Consider the following 14,446-nt stretch of genomic DNA (forward strand, 5'->3'; position numbering starts at 1 on the left):
CTGAATTCAGTTTTGGAGAACCTGTCAGGGGCCATACTCCAGTGGTGGGTGGGACCAAAGGCAAAAAGGGCAGGGCCAAAAAACACCAAACATACCAGCCTATTTTAGCTTAAACCTCTGACTGCCAGTAACTTAGCCTTAGGAGAGGCATTTCAACCTCTGAGAATGGGAAAAAACTGCCCAAATGCTGGGAAACCACCCAACCACTGGTGCTCAGGGGGAAGGGGGTGGGGCCATCTAGAGAGCCCTGCCCCAGGTAGGCCGGGTTTGGCCCCAGGCCTGAGGTTACCCAACCCTGCTTTACAGTCTTCTAAAATAGCCAAAAAGCATAATCAACTTAAAAATCCATGCCTAATAAAGGATTATGTTACTGGGTGTCTGGAGAGGCCTTAGAGTAGCATGGGCAGGGGGGAAAAGAGCATTTCACCTTTTCTAGCTTGCCACTGGCCATCACGGAAGCAGTCCCAAGTTACCTACTCATACCAATAGTACCTTGCAACAGCTTTTTTTCCCTCCGCCTTCACTGCTGCATTACTTTGCAGTGCAGACATTGGGGTGTGCTTCCAATATAGGAGCTCTGGAAAGAACAGATGATCAGATACAAACATGCTAAGCTTTTCCCCCTTTTCCTTCCAATTTTCCTTGTTTGTTTTAACTGCTTGTATTTTATTCTGGTGCCGTTCCAATATTTGCTTGTACACCGCCTCAGAAACGCAGAATCTTTTAAAAAATAAATAGTTAAATAAACAATGCCGCCCCTCGAGGTTTTGGAAGGCCCTCAGGCAAGACATCATCAATGGGCCCCCTCCCTCTGTGAGTCTACTTTCTCACCCCCATTGTCCCCAGCTACTCCTGCTCCTCATCCTCTTCTCCATCATTGCTAAGCACTTGCTTGCTTGGCAGGCGGAGAGGCAGTGAGCAAGTGGGCCGTGGCATCTCCTGCCCCTCCTTTTCAGCACCTCCGTGGTCAGGGCAGGAGCAAGACGCAGGTGAACAAACAGGTTGCAATGGGGAAGAGGAGCAGCAAGTCCACGGGGCCCTTGTCAGTGGCCCCTGCTGGGGTGTGGGCCCTTGGCAGGTGCCCAACCTTGACTTCCCCCCGCTAAGCAATAAGTTGACACCACGCTGACCAAAATTGAACTGCAGTACAGACGTGGGCTAAAGTATACATTCGGCCTCATCGACTGCTTTTTCTGTAAAGACACCTGTACCTCAATGCTCTTTTATCCACTTCAAAGTGACCGATAGCAAGGTCTCTGTATTTACTGCAGTTGCCAGCATCTCCCTCGTGGTGTGCCCGAGAAAGACAATTGGCCGGAAGGATATAATTACGGACACCATTCCTTTTATTCCCTATGCAAGTTACCTGATCTGCTTCCCCGCACCTGCCGCCGAAGTCATAAATTGTTACAGCTTATCCTGAAACAATTTGGACCCAACATACTACACCACAGAAGAAAACAGTTCTGTTTGTAGGCTACTCCTATCAAAGACAGAGCTCTTAAGACCCCGACATTTAGGCAAGAACATGCCAAGGGAGGTTTATGATCGCTGTGTTTTACTGCAATTTATCTTATTTCTTTATTATTATTTCTTTATTATTCCCCACTTGCAAGGAACCCAACACAGCTTGCTCCTCCTCTCCATTTTATCCTCACAACAACCACCTGTGAAGTAGGTTAGGTTGAGAGTCAGTGACTGGCCCGAAGTCACCCAGTGAGCTTTGTGGTCCAGTGGGGACTAGATCCCAGATCTCCTCAGTCCCAGTCAAACACTCTAACCATTACACTGCACTGGCTGGTGAAGACATAAGAACTTCAGAGTTACGTCTGCACCAGGGATATGTCCCGGAACGTACCAGAAGCTAAAGATGCAGGAATGCCCACCTGTGATTCCATTTGCATCAATAACCCTAGTACAGCCTTGTCCAGCCTGGTGCCCTCCAGATGACTGGGACTACAACTCCCAGCACACCCCTGCTAGCCCCAATGCTGGCTGAGGGATGCTGGGAGTTGTAGTCCAAGACATTTGAAGAGCACCAGGTTGGGCAAGACTGCCCTAGGAGATGTAAGGACAGCATGCCTAAGAGAAGGAGTACAGAACCGCTTTTAGCATAAGGCCCGAATTCAATTCTGGAGAAGCTCTCGGGAGCCTCATTGCAATAGTAGACAAGGCCAAAGGCAAAGGGTGTGGGGCCAAATAGACAAAAAATAGCAGCCTATTTTAGCTGAAAGCCCTTCCTGCCAGTAACGAAGCCTTAGAAGAGAAATTTCAACCTTTTTGAATGGGGGGAAAATGGCACAAAAACAGGGAAACCACCAAACAATTAGTGGTAGGGGAAGGGAGCGTGGCCATTTAGGGTAGAGGGGGGGCCTAGGAGGCTTGGATTTGATCCAGGGGGCTGAGTTGCAACACCCCTGGCCTAGAGGCATTAAGAATCTAACCTGGCAATCCTATGCTTGTCTACTCAGTAATCAGTCCCATTGAGTTCAATGGGGCTTACACCCAGATAAGTATACATCTGCAGCCTAAATGTGGTAACTGGAGGCCTTAGTATTTCTCAGCTGAAGCTCTCTTCCGTTGTTTCTGCTCACTGATGCTTTGGTTTCCTTCTTATGAGCATTTGGGAGAGGTGAACAGCAAGTCTCCCTTACCAGCAGTGACCTTCACTTTCCACACGGGTTTTGTTTTATTTATTTATTTATTTATTTATTTATCTATCCATTCATTCATTCATTCCATTTCATTTCTATACCGCCCAAAAGCCGAAGCTCTCTGTGCAGTTCACAAAAAAGGGTTTTCAAGCCTTGGGGGCACTTCTTCTCCCCACCTCACCTCCGCTGCCCGATATGCCGGAGTCTCCACAGCTGCTGCAAGGATGCCTTTTGACTCCCTGTGTCCCTCTTAAGGAACTCCTCTCCAATTTCAACAGCACTGTGCTCTGAATGACAGCACGACCAGTTGCAACACCACTCCGTGCCAACAAAAGGTTAACATGGGATCATCTCCACCAGTCAGGAAGGGGCTTTCCTTCAGACTGGCCAGTAACGCTGGGGTTTTATCACCTTCCTTTACAGCTTCGCTCGCCCACATGAGCAACCCAGACTCTTTTTGCTTTGCAAGTAGGTTTAAATGTCCCCACTTACACACTCTAAGGTCTTGATTTTGTAAGGGTCAATTTGGGGGATCAACAGTCATGCATTGCAGCAGAGGTCAGCTTAGGTGACCATTGCCTAAGATCAGCGCTGGCTCCAGGTTTTGAGGGGCAGAGACCCCCCCATGGGCCCCCTCCTTCCATGAGTCTACTTTCTCACCACCATGGTCGCCAGCTGCTCTTGCTCCTCCTCCTCTTTCTCATCATTGCTCCACTTGCTTGACAGGCAGGCAGCCGGTGAGCAAACAGGCCATGGCATCTCCTGCTCCTCCTTCTCACCAGCTCCGCTGTCTGGGACCGAGTGGCAGGTGAAGAAGCAGGATGCAAGGGTGAAGAGCGCCTCCAAGGGGCTCTTGCCAGGGGGACCCTCCTGCAGTGTGGGCCCTCGGCAGGTGCCCAACCATGCCTACCCTTGACGCTAGCCCTGGCTAAGGCCTTGGAAAGCCAATGCCAACCAAAATAGATAATACTGGGCTACCAGGTAAGCCATCTCCTTCTGAGCTGGCTAGACAATCTGCAGCTGTTCCTGGTGGCAGAGGCAACTGTTGAGGGCTCCGCAGGGGAAAGGCACATTAAAGTGTCCACTCCCCAGGCCTTAGATGTTACTGCTACTGCTTCTGCTGCTGCTGTTCAACTGTCCCTTCTGATTCCGCAGTCATAAGAGGCCCTTAATTTGGCCCAAAGTACAAACGCAGCAAACCTGCAGAGCTCATTTCATCTTCCCACCGGGCCACCATCCTGTGGCTGGAGCAAATTGCTTAGACAGCGGCACCTGCCAGACTCTGCCAAGGCTGGCATGGCTCTTTCCCCTGCTTAACCCTTGGGGGAGAGAAGATGTTGCTGCCACCATGACAGTGTCATGGAGACTCTGTTGTTATAATTACAAAGATCCCACATCCTAATCATTATTTTCCTCTATTCACCCACGTGGAAAATTGTCTGTGTACAGGAGGATGTATTTTTAAAATTAGCTCCTCTCCCACAACACAACCAACGCAGGGAAAAAACTCTGTGTCTAGATTCCGCGGATTTAAGGGTGCACCTTAACTTATGCAAGCAGCTTCTCCAAAAGGCAATGGTCCCAATCCTCAGAGACCCCCACACATGTCCCCACAGTCCCATGGAGAAGTATTTGCATGAACCAGGTGGGACACAGATACAGTGCCACAGTTTGGGGAGACTGCAATGGGTGAAAGCAGCATTACCAAGGTTGTGGTCACCGACCTCTGGCGCAGAGCACACGCTTTGCACAGAGAAGGGCCAGCGGTGCTGCTACGGTTGGACCTCAAGGCCAAAGTCAAGGGCCCCAGAGCTCAGGAGGGGCCCAAATGACCACCCAAAGAGCAGAAGGCGACGGGGGCATCCAAGCACCTGGAGCAAATTCCACTTTATTCCTGTAGTCACAATGGTGCTATGATTCAAGTGAGCTTAAAATGCAAAACTGCATATGCTCAGAGCATTTTTTTTTTAAATCAGGGTTGTTGCTGTTATTCTAACATAGGTTTTCCCTACCTGGTGCCCTCCAGATGTGTGGACTACAACTTCTAGCACCCCTTAGCCAGATGGGCAGAAGGGTGTTGTTGCACTCGATGCATACTTTGGCACCTGCCATCAGCCAAGGGACATAGAGCTACAGTATCCTGGTCCTGAGTGTTTAGAGCTTTGTAAACAAGCAACAAAACCTGGCCCGGCAGCAGTCCACACACAAGGACCAGAGGCTCCTGACATCACCACAGTAGAGTCCTCACACGGAGTTAGCTGTGTCAGCTTTGTTTTCCTTTTCTTTTTAAACTCAAGTTGCCAGTTCCATGGGCCAGTTCACACATCACACTGCAACTCCTGGGTTGTTTAACGCAGGAATTGCCGCGGGTGGGCAAACCAACGAGCACACTGCCTCCTGCACACTCATTATTTCCACTTTCAATTAACAACTCGCCCCTTCCTGGGGTGTCTCTGGGTTGTTTAACCGATAAACAAACCAGAGTTTTCAGGTTCACACATCACAAAACAACACAGGTACGGGGCATTCCTGGGTTGTTGTTGGAAAATGGAAACTTGTCCCCAGCAATTCCTGGGTTAAGCAACCCAAGAGTTGCAGTGTGACATGTCAGCTAGGTAATCCACTGGATGATCAACGTTGTAACTGCTCAGATAAGGAGCAGAAAGGAAATTTAGCTACCCATAATGGGGAAAAACACAGGTATATGTCGCCTCCTCCTGTGCCAGGGAGTATTTGAAGTCTAAAAAGAAATCTGTGGGAAGTGGGGTGCAGAAGTACTGGAGACAAAGCATCACCACCCCGTTTCGCCTCAAGAGTCCTTTTCAGGGCAAGCGCAGAGATCTATGAGGAATATTCCAGGAATTTGAAGTGAAGCCAAGAGTACTTCAAGAAGGTGTTGTGGAGTGGGGAGGAAGAGGTAAAGCCTCAAAAAAGTGCTAAGCTATAGGGAATTGTAATGAGAGAAACACGTGGGACCTGCAGCAATATGGTACAGACTGGAGCACCCCTGTTTACTTATCTTTATTTATATTTATTGCATTTCTATCCCGCCAGTTTTTCTCTTGCAAGGAACGCAAGGCAGCTCACATAACCCTCCCCCTCTCCATTTTATTCTTACAACAACCCTGTGAGGCAGGTTAGGCTGACAGCGACAGGCCCAAAGTCACCCAGTGAGCTTCATGGCCCAGCGGAAACTAGAACCCAGATCTCCCCAGATTCAATCCAAGATTCTAACCACTATACCACACTGGCTTTTTATCTCTGCAGGTTCATTTCAACAATTTGAAGACAAACACATGTCTGCAAGAACAGCAGGCTAGCTCAAACAGAGGCCTGTGCCTCTTAAAGTTCCACTTTGTGGAACTCCCTCCCTAGGGAACTCCGCCATGCCCCCTCTTTAATGAGCTTCCGCCACGCATTAAAAACGTGGTTCTTCAGGCAGGCATTCAGGCATGGCTACAAATCATGTACTTGGGTCACATCAGGCTGTTTTGCGGGGTTTCCCTTACATTATTATTTTTCTCTAAATTTTTTTTGCTTCTGCAAATGTTAGGATTTCCCCAACCCTGCTGATACTTCCTGTGTTTTTTGGGGGGGGAGGGTGCCATTTTGACAACATAAGCACTGGCCTTCGCTTTGAATCTGGATCTCATTGGTAGACCTTGAGGTTCTTATAAAAAATGAGGTAGATCCCAGAAGTCTGACATCTGCCTGACCCTGCATTAGGTGACCTTAGACATACCACTCTCTCTCAGCCTCCACAACTGGAATATGGAGGACTCATACTGGCCTATCTTACAGGGACGTCGTAAGGCCTGCTAGATAATGTATGTGGAATCCTCTGAGCGCTCAGAGAGGTATACAAATGCTTACGGCCACCTGTCCCATCACTTAAGCTCCCAAACGTCACATACCAAGGGGGTATCACTGTTCTTGCTGTCGTTGTCTTCATCATCATCATCATCATTATTAACATTTCTGTACCACCCAATAGCCAAAGCTCTCTGGGCAGTTCTCAGCAATTAAAACCGTAAAATGCAGCATGATATAACCTAATATAAAACTTTTAAATATTTAAAACTACAGTATAAAACCAAAGTAAAAAACAGCAGCAGTGTAAATATTTTAAAATACAATGCCAGATTTAAAAACAACTGAAAGGCCTCACAGCACTAGCCCCCAGATAAGCACAAGAGCATCTGGAAGGAGAAGCCAAGCCTTACGGCTTGTACTCAAGACTGACTGACTGAGGACTGTAATACAGTATCCCCTGTTGCACCATGCCGGATTGTCTCTATGTTACAGAGCTGGGGAAACCAGCCAGCTCCATTTTCTGCCCATTAAGTGGCAGATAGCCAACTCTACTCAAAGCCAAGCCAAGCCCAGCCCCCTTACCTCGAGCAGTCAGGAAATGCATCCCTTGAACAGCCAGGTTCCTGGAGAGCATCCGAGAACCAGGGAAATCTCTTGCTTCTTCAGAAGACAGCCCCACTTGGGAAGGAAAAGGCTCGTTCGCACAACTAACCCCATCTCCTAACAGACAGGGTTACATCTGTACTGGGCCTGGTCTACTAAGCATGGTTAGGAGACTCAGCAAGATTATATCTGCACTTGGTCAGAGAAGGGAATGATGTCCACACAGCTGCAAGTTTGGAGCAAACCTGGAAACTAGATTCCACTTTAGGTAGCTCTGGGTATATCCATCTCAAGTCTAACTTTCCCCACATACATTAAGAGTGACACTCTAAGCTCCATGTAGGAAGAAGAGCAGGATAAAATGCAAATATAAATAAATATCTGGTATAGAATTTGACACAGCTCCGTATTCTACCTTTTCTACTAATTCAATAAGTTGCTAGCCCTCATAGTTTGAAAAAGGAAGACCACAGACATAAAGGCCATCCATCCCAGCTAGAAGTATTGGTAGAATCTAAATTAGGGGCCAAACACCTGGCCTAGGAGCAAATAATTTGACCGCACTGTGGGCAAATCTATGCACATCCCTCTACTCCTGCATGCTGTGAAACAATACATCATCATCCCCAATCACTCAGTGTGGTGCAGACAAAGAGCTTTCCCGTCCAATGACCAGAGTGCAAAGAAATCCTCTCCAACAATAGTTTCATATGCAGTAGACCCGTCAAAAGCAATCAAGGAAACAAGTATATGAACATAAAGTGGTGTTTTTAAAATAAGCTACTTATCTACAGGTTTTTGGGCACCAATCCGAGCTTGCTTTTTGGAACATGGAGTCCAACATGGGTCAAGAGGGCCCAGTTTAAAAAGCTGTCACCACCAGCAACTATTCCAGCAGGCTATACTGAGGGGAATGAGAGGGGGAAACTGGGCCACCCCACTTTCCCTGCTGAATGACTTAATTTTTCCCCTCTTCCTTTTTCCTTGTGTGTAGTGTCCTTTTTAGACTGTAAGCCTGCGAGCAGGCACTGTCTTGCTTTACTGATTCTATGGAAGCCACTCGGGGGCAGGCATTTTGGCTGAGAGCAGGATTAAAATCTATGTCAAATAAATAAATAAGCAAAAAGGTGCTCTCTTAAGCTACTCTCCGTTTTCATGGCTAACTGCCATTCATGAATTTGTACCAAAGATATAAATACAACCAATGTCGAATCTCCATTCGCTGACAGGGTACACCCCAAATAACCAATGCTGGAAACAAACGGGACAGGCGCTGCCTTCAAACCCTGCTTGCAAGCATCCCAGAGGCCTATGGCTGGCCATTCACAGGACACCAGACTTGACGGACCTTTGGTCTAATCCAGCAGGGTGCACACACTGAAATGCCATCATGGGTCATGCAGGCTTCTCCGGGTTTTCCCACCACTCCCATCACTGGCAGCAAAACATTGAAGCCCTACCATTCCATATTTTCTCTCCGTATTACTATACCACCTTCCCACTCAATATCCTCAGGACGCCAGAATGATGGATACTGTGGTCTGCTCTTACAGCACAAAGGTCTGTTGGTCTCCCTTCCCAGGCATAAATCGCTAGGTAGCATTTCTTTTGGCACCAAGCTCACATACTGTAAGAGGCACAGGCCTCTGCTGTTCTCGCATACATGTGCGTGCCTTCAAACCATTCAAATGAGCCTGCTAGAGATAAAAGACTAGTGTGGTATAGTGGTCAGAGTCTTAGACTAGGACTGGGCAGATCCAGGTTCTAGTTCCCGCTGGGATGTGAAGCTCACGGGGTGACTTTGGGACGGTCCCTGACGGTCAACCTAACAGGGCTGTTGCGAAGATAAAATGGAAAGGAGGAGGACTATGTAAGCCGCCTTGGGTTCCTTGCAAGAGGGGAAAAGGCGAGATATAAAATGTAATAATAGTAAATAAAAAAGGGGCAGAAGACAAGCCGAGGAAAAAGGAACAAGACTCTGTTCATCTTCTGTTTCCTAGGGCAAGGGGCAACAATGGTATTGAAATCCAAAGGGGGGTTGTAGGACTTTTTTCTGTCTAAACATGCATAGGATTGCAACCTAAATTGCCGCTCTCCTTGAAAGGCAACCAAAGCTGATAAACACTCAAAAGTAAAGCCACATGACTACAAAAAAAATGTTAAGTAACAAAAAATACATGGCCAACAGCAAACATGATGTCCGTTTTGGAGGATACACTTCTCATCCCCCCTCCTGTACAGATTCTTTTTGCTCCCATTGCCAAGTTGTTCTAACCTTAGAAGGTTGCTCTAACCTTTCTAGGGCAATTGGGCACATTTGGAATTTCAAGGGAGTGTGGTGGGTGCTCTCACAAAATGGCTGCCATGGGGCAGGGCTTGTCTTGTTCATAAAATGGTTGCCATAGTGGGCATGGCTAGTCACAACACACTCATTTCCCAGAATGCAAACCAGTGAGACTAAAAGAAAAGCCATTTGCCCAAGAATTTAAGTCCAAATAAAATAAAATCTTGCAATAAAAATCAGGAGGGCAAAGAGCCTGGCGAGCACTGAGAGTGCCTGGGGTGCCCATGGGCATCACATTGGAGGGCCCAGTCCAACCATGGCTTGACATAATGTCCAAACTGGTGCATTATGGTTAGCGCTAAACATCCAAAGCCTGGTTGGAAACCCAGTGTTCGGAGGTTAGCACCAAGCATAGTTTGCCCAATTTACAGTTGGAGAAAACTGGAAACAGAGGAGAGAAATGGTGTGTGAGAAGGGAGCAAGGGGGCAGTTTTGTGGCATGCCTACAGACTTTTGGAAGATCATCCAAAAGCCTAAACAGCTTGGGGTCAGGTTACCTGAAGGGTTGTCTCCTCCCATATATAACTGCCCCAGACCTTAAGAACATCTTCACAGGGTGTCCCCATTGAATGAAGTGAGGTGGGCAGCTACTAAGAAGAGGGGCACCACCGTTGTTAAACACCTCCCCAGAGAGGCTGACCTGGCATCTACGTTGGGCTTTTTTCAGCACCAGATGAAGACCTTTTTATTCTCCCAAGCATCTTAGTCCTTATGTTTTTGTTATTTTAAAATGTGTCCCTGTATTTTAAATCTTTACACTGCAGCTGGCTTTTGCTTTGGTCAGATATTGCAGTTTTAAACTTTTAAAAGGTTTATATTACGGTTTTATAATCATGCTGCTGAATTTTATGGTTTTAACTTCTGTGAACTACTTAGAGCACTTTGGCTATTGGGCAGTACAGAAAGGTAATAAATGAATAAAACAGAGAGTTGAACCTCTCCCTATTTAAAATGCCCAAGATAACAAAGCTTTCACAGTATCCAATTCTAGTAGCGAGATACCCTGAGCAGCCTGTTCCAAAGCTGCAGAACCACCATTGAAGGGCTCTACCTGAGCTTCTTCCAACCTGCAAACCCTTATCAGCAGATCATTTATCAATAGGAAGGCTCATATAGGAGAAAGTGTTCAGAGAGATGGGTGGGCTCACTAGCTTCTTGTCTTGGATGCTTTCGCCTCTCCTTCTTCCAGATTTTAGTTTATTGGAAGGACACAAACACACACACACACACACACACATGCCAGGATGCTGCAACAATGCTCCTTTTCCTTAGCTTCTGTCAGCTTACATCCCATTCCCTGTGGTACTGGCAGAGGCGACAAAAAGAGCTGGAACCAAACACCAGAGTAACTCGATATTTCAGTTCAAATGCTATTTAGTTTGCAACAACTGACCCAAGGCAATGAGGGAAAGAGAGAGAGAGAGAGAATGGGGGCTAAAAAAGAAAAGAGGGAAATTAATCTCACTTCAAAACAAAAGAACAAACCAGTTTCTCTTTGCTACTATTCTTGCCCCGCAGGCAGGTGCGACACGAAGAGGAACGTTCAGCAGGCATTACACAATCAGGTTCAGCTCAGGTCACCAAATGCAGTCCAGCTCTCCAGCAGCTGTGGCTGCCCTCTGCTCGTGCTATGGCTAAGAGTTCAAAGAAACAAAGCCATGGTCTTTCCTACTGAAGTCAGCAGGAAAGAGAATTTGTGGGAGGAAGTCGGCAACCAGAAGGCCCAGAGTCATTGCAGCTCCTTCAGTATCGCCAGCTGTCTGGTAGCTGACAGTTACCAAACTAGACAGCCCGCTCCCTTCTGCTTCCAACTGTCACTGCTCTTCCTCTTCAGAGGAAGAGGAAACAGCAGCCTTTCCACCATCCAACACTACGACCTGCTGAACTTGGCAGCTAAGGACGTGCTTTTTTCCTCCTCCCTCCCAATCCCCTTTCCTTTTGTGTCACGGCTTTTAGACTGCAAGCCCGTGGAGCAGGGACTCTCCTATTCCTGATCTTTGTAAGATACTCGAGGAACCTTTTGGGTTGAAAGGCAGGATAAAAATCCTATAAATTAAATAAATAAACAAGCAAGGTGTGTGCAGGTATTGTTGCCAGCAACCCTGGAATTGCATGAATAACCTCCGTCTGCTATAAGGAAAGACACATGCTGGATCAAACCAAACATCAAGTATTCCAGCAACCTGTTACCCACAGTGGCTAAGCGCAGCATGAAGGCATGAGCTGTCCTTTGGTTTTTGTCCCAGTATCTATCAATCAGAAGTATACTGCCTCTAATCATGGAGGTTCCACTCACCCAGTGTGGCTCCTCCATGAATTTGTCTAATCCCCCTTTAGAGCCATCAAAGAGCCAAATTACATGCAATGTTAAATGCATATAAGCATTTAACGTGAACTAGGTTGTATAAAGGCTCAGTTCCTCGCACAAAGTGTTCTAATCATTACAGGAACCAGTTAAGTGTATTTGCTTGTCCAGGCAATATATGAATTTCAAAATGGTTGCTTTGGCAGTCATGGCTGGGATGCGGGATTTAAATCACCTTTAAGTCAACCCATCCTGCCAGTCAGCGCTGAATCTCGCAGTGGGTAGCCCCTCAGCCTTCTCTTCGCCTAAAAGGCATCATTACACTCCTAACACCCAAACCAGCCCCTTCGATACCACCAGCAGCTAACTCAGAGGCAAGAAGTGTGAGGAGGGGGCAGTCACTATAGCATATTTCTGGAACTGCCCTTTTCATGCTGTGGGGTACAATAGCCCCCCTCAAAACAGCCCTCCCATAAAATTAGCCGCTGTCCAGGGTACAGGAGAAAGAAGACTGCACAGTCACAAGGAAATCTGGGTACAGACCTGTCTGTTTCCCCCCATGATTTATTTAACCGATGGTTTGTTGCCCTACCCAGGGTTTGTTTGGCAGATAATCAAACAAACCATGGTTTGTTTTCTCAATCCTTGAGTTGTTTGTTTCCCTCCCCCTTTGCCTGCTCCCTCCCTGTATCCCAACTGTCTTTGCAGCATTGTCATACTGGCATGTAGAGTGGCTGGGGTTTTTTTTTACTGCTCTTGCCCACCACCTCTGTAGCCTGACAAAACAACCTGTGACCAACCCACAGTTCTGGGTTCACACACAATGACATGGTTTAAACAACCCAGAGTTCACCACTCAACAACAAACCATGGTTTCTCTTTCTGGGTGGATCGTGGTCAGAAACCATGCTTTGTTAGCACAGCCGCATTCACACAACACGACAACCCAGAATTCCACAGCCCAAACCATGGGTCAGCTTGTGCGAACAAGGCCAGTTTCTTAGGTACACATAACCCAAGCCATTCCAAATCCAAATCCACAAATTGCACCTGCAATGCTACGGGAAGAATGGCTCAGCTATACTGGAACACTGGCGCAACATGCTCCTGGCAGTGCTCTCCAGTGTGCAATAATCCCAATCAATTTGCCCCAAAGGGAATTTTCAACCGCACATTCTGACAGCACTGGAAAGATGCCAGCAACATTACATAGCAAACACTTGAGAGAGAGATGTAGAAACCTAGGCCACTTGTAGAACTTACAAAATCGTCAGGCAGAGGTGGGCGAGGAAGCTGGAGAGGGAGAGTGGCAGCTAGAAATCCATGCAACAGATTCGCTTAATACAACCTTCAGAAGCCACTTTTCTGTCCGCATTTGCTGCATTCATTTTCCCTCCCTCCACCTCTTCCTCCTTCTCCACCAGCAGCCACATTACGCTCTCTCTCTCACCCCAAACACAAAACCTTCACACATCCTTTGCCTTCTACACCTCTGTGGGCACATGGAGCACATCTTACCCATCAAACAGTGAGGAGTTGTGGGGAGAGGCACAGACCACAGAGCTGCTTCCTAAAGCTCCTCTGAGATGGCAGAGCACTCCAGGAATGCAAGACAAGGTCTCTTGGCGAGCAGCAGACACGAGAGGAGGGGGAGAATAAAACGCCAGCTTCGTCTGTAGCAAAGCTGGGCTAGCCAAGGCTTTTTGCAGGCTTGCACTGCCCAACAGGCTGCTGCCCCCTTTCACAACAGCACAGACCACATCCCGCCCCCCCTCCTTTCCAAGATGCACCCATCATTTGCTATTGCATGCAACGTTTTCAACCCCGGGCATCTTTTCACATTTCCCCAAGGCAATCCACCCACCCACGAAAGGGCAGATCAGACAGTGCAACTGGCAGACCACAGCCAAGACAGCTCACGAAAGGAAGGAAGCGCTGATGCGCACACGGCAAGGAGCTGATGTCATTTCAGCCACCGGCGTGGGAAAGTATGGGTCCCCCCCCCCGCCCCCCAGCAGCAGGTAAAACGAGAGACTCTCATCTACAACAGACACACACATGCCAGAGGCGGCTTAAATCCGTATTATTTTAAAGAAGCAGGGCTGCGGCAACTTCTGCTCTGAACCCAATAAACCTGTGGAATAAGCCCATCGCTGCACACAAGGAAGCGGTTCTCCCATTCAGACCTTAAATCCTAGATGAAGGCATGGGAAGCCAACAGTTAGTGCAGCTGATTCAACCGCAGTGTAGGTTTCCACATAAGGCTCTCATAGCTGAACAGAGACAGATGCAGAAATATGCGGACAAAGCACCAAGAAACACACTGCCTCAAGTTTGGGGTGTACAGTTCCCTGTGGACATCCCTCCTCAAGGATGCGGGGGTGGCATAAGGCCAAGAAGATTGGGGGGGGGATTCACCACCGCCCTGTAGCAAGCATTAAGCAACATCTATCTCTGCAGTTACAAGCCCATTTCAAACCAAGAAATGGGGAATGCTAGCTCCCCGCTTCCATCCTTGCCTTCTCCAGAAAAACAACAGGACTTGTTCACAATCAGCTCCATGTTTCCAAGCCAGGCCCAAGTGTCCTTTCTGCTCACCAACCCAAAAAAACTGAGAAAAATCACAACACACACACACAGCTACTGCAACAGCAATGGGGGGGGGCAAGATGTGTGGGGTATAAAACACAATCCATGCACCCTACTGAATTCTTCGCCACTAAATCA

General features: G+C 47.6%; 1 protein-coding gene across 7 annotated transcripts in view; it reads right to left on the minus strand.

Annotated features, from left to right (window-relative positions):
- SCAI (suppressor of cancer cell invasion) overlaps positions 1–14,446 on the minus strand; it is an 89,470-nt gene that overhangs the window by 72,996 nt on the left and 2,028 nt on the right. The window lies entirely within an intron of this gene.

Source organism: Heloderma suspectum, chromosome 14 (assembly GCF_057233095.1).
Source record: "Heloderma suspectum isolate Gila_16-S chromosome 14, 16-S_ref, whole genome shotgun sequence".
NCBI lineage: Eukaryota > Metazoa > Chordata > Lepidosauria > Squamata > Helodermatidae > Heloderma > Heloderma suspectum.